Genomic DNA, 3,047 nt, shown 5'->3' on the forward strand with positions numbered 1-3,047 from the left:
TGCAGAAGGTATCTTTTACAATACGTCTTCATACAAATATCTGAGCTTTTTCTTCAACCAGGTTTTAATGCTTAATTGCAATGAATGTAAAGGGTTACAATTTTGGGCCTCCAAAATAGCCAGGCTAGGCAAAGCAATGAAGCATTTGCTTCTCTTTGGGTTCCTTCAATGTTAAATTGTTAAACTGTTAAAATGTGTGTCCTTGATTCTTTTCTCTAATATTAAGTAACCCACAGTTGATTTTAGAGTCGTCAAAGAGAGCACAGTAGCAAGTTACATGAAGCGGGAGCCCGATTTAAAACAAGAGGATTTCAAGCCCTACACTAGCTTTTTATCCCAGGGATTGAATTTATGGCGCGTTTCACACGTAATGCCGCGTTTCTCAGCAACACTTTATTTCCTTTGTCTTAATCCGGGCATACGACAGAGACATTACAAAACATAAAGGATTTGTTAATTCTCTAGCCTACGCTGAATACTGTACATTCCCAATGATTCAAGACGTTACCTTAATTTCTTTTTTAATTTTTAGCTTAACCTCCTTTAAATACTGCATTGCCCCAATTGTTTAGGTTAGTCGCAGTAAAGTACTTGCTCTCTAATTCTCACATTATTTCTGCTTGTCCTGTGGCCAAAAGCTCAAGTTTTTCCTGAAAATATTTGCATTTTAGAGGTCTCTTCACCCAGAGGCACCAAATTTGATCTAGAAACCTGCATGAGTTGGCGTACTAATTTTGGGGGTCTAAGTTAGGAGACACATTATGGGGCGAACCTAGAGTGCTCAAGCTTTTACATTTGAGTTTATTTAAATCTTAAAAATGCCAAAGGTTTAAATAATTTTGAGGGCTTTTCAATTGCTTCAAACTTTTGCAAAATTAGATTCACGCTGTCTTTTTGATTCAAATCAGGCTTATATCTTTGTGTTTGAGAATTTTTTTCCCGTGGAGATTTTTTGCAATTATTTGGCCTTCAAAAAGAATTTTATTTTTTAGCCCTTGTGATCAGGGCAGGAGGCACCATGGACAAGGCAAGAACCTATTACTTAGGGAGAGTACCTGCAAATCCAAGTGCTGGAAGATATTATGATACAATTTTCCTTTTCATCTACACGTCATCTGATATGGACGGCAAAAATAGCCATTTCCAACCTCCAGAGCAAGTTGCTGCCAATATTTTGGAAAGCTTAATTGCAATTCTTTGTGCAAATTTGGTTTATTTTTTTTACATTAATTTGGTTTATTTTGTATATAAATTTGGTAAATAAATACCATATTTTTCTGCAAATTTTGGCCGGCCCTAGTTATTATTGATTGAAAGCAAATAAATGTCTTTGGTTGCTCACTCTCTTTTCAGGCGAAAGTGTTAGGCTCCATGAAATTTTGATCGAAGTTTTTGATATTCGACCTCTTGGGGAAGGAACAAGAAATTGAACAGATTTTAAGGGCTTGATTTGTTATTCCTCGCACTTGACCCATTAATTAATTGGTCACTTCCGACCATTTACTAGCTTTTAACTTAAGGCGTTAAAAATGTCGTTTACTACATTCTGCATATAATGTTTGACCTGTAGGACTTGTGAAGAATTTCAACCTTCAACGCCCGTTGATTTGGATCAAAATTGAACTCGTTGTTGCACATTATTAGTGTTTTTAGTTCAAGCAATGCGGAAGGGCTTGGCATCGATCTGGAACTGCAAACAGTAACAATTAGATCTGCACAACCTATTGTCCCATTATGGCGTGAATCCAACGTGTCAGTTCGGAATTCTAATAAAAAATGCCCTTTTCCATATACATTTCGGCATTAATTTGTCAACATATTTAATAATTACCCTCCTCCGACCCAAATATTCATAAATTCAACTTTTTATGAAGTGCCTAAATTATGTCCATGGAATGAGGCGCGAAATGTTTGTTTCAAATGTTTAATGTAGGTGATCATAAGCAGGCTGAAAATTGATTTTTTTTTTGTTATGGTTTGCGGGATTTGTGGTTCAAACTGCACCAATCACAAGGGTGATTAACGAAAACCTAGCCAAGTTCAATTGCTGGGCATGATCTTAAGAGCTGTTGATTATGAATTAATGCAATTTTCTATCCTTCCCTTCACAGTACAAAGTGTAAGTACAATGTCGTCAGTTTGAACAACTAACCATTAGTCAATGCCATTTTGACATTATCTGATCATTTTGGAATGTTAAATTCTTGCTCAAAGCGAAGAATTCTGAATAAGCTTGTTTCAACATTTTGCGTCGTTGGCTCCAGATTTTGATACGTTGTGATTTGCCAAGAACTTCCTTCGCTTAGAAAATGCTAAACGGGCTAATCCGACTCTATCTTCTGTAGTTGTCAACCTTTCTTGAGATTATTATATTGCTGACCAGAAAAGCCACCCTTTTGGTGGGTACAAACATGAATTCGAGTTTGGATACATAATCACACAATNTATTGCTGACCAGAAAAGCCACCCTTTTGGTGGGTACAAACATGAATTCGAGTTTGGATACATAATCACACAATGATTGGGGTTGGATTTGATTGTAGTCTTTTACCAAACATTGATTTAAATATGAACTACTGTCGCATTACATATAGGTAAAACTATCGATTTAATGTCTGAAAATGAACTGACAGATGTCCAGCTCGAAACGTACTGGTACTTAACGAATAATTTTCCAACTTTCTATCGGCATCAAGTTTTTTACAGAATTTTAGTCTGAATTTTCTTGTTTTTTACAAAAATCTCTGTGGCCAGTCAAAGAACGTTCCGTCATACTTCGGACCGGTATTTCGGATTGCATGGAGGAGAGAATATTGGTCTGCTCCTCCAAAAACATAAACCACTGAAAATTATGGACGTACCTCGACCAATACTTGTCCTAACAACAAGCCAATTCAGCCGCAATTCCCTTTAGGCTGTCTGTAGAAACTTTGGTCTGATTTGCTAGTCAAGATGTCAGGGCTGCCAGGCATATGTTAAAATTGCGTTTTCATGAGCTTCAAGAATGCTATGGACAGGGCGAACCTGTATCATGACAAGTCGGTGCG

The sequence above is a fragment of the Tigriopus californicus genome, chromosome 12 (assembly GCF_007210705.1).
Source record: "Tigriopus californicus strain San Diego chromosome 12, Tcal_SD_v2.1, whole genome shotgun sequence".
Classification (NCBI taxonomy): Eukaryota; Metazoa; Arthropoda; class Copepoda; order Harpacticoida; family Harpacticidae; genus Tigriopus; species Tigriopus californicus.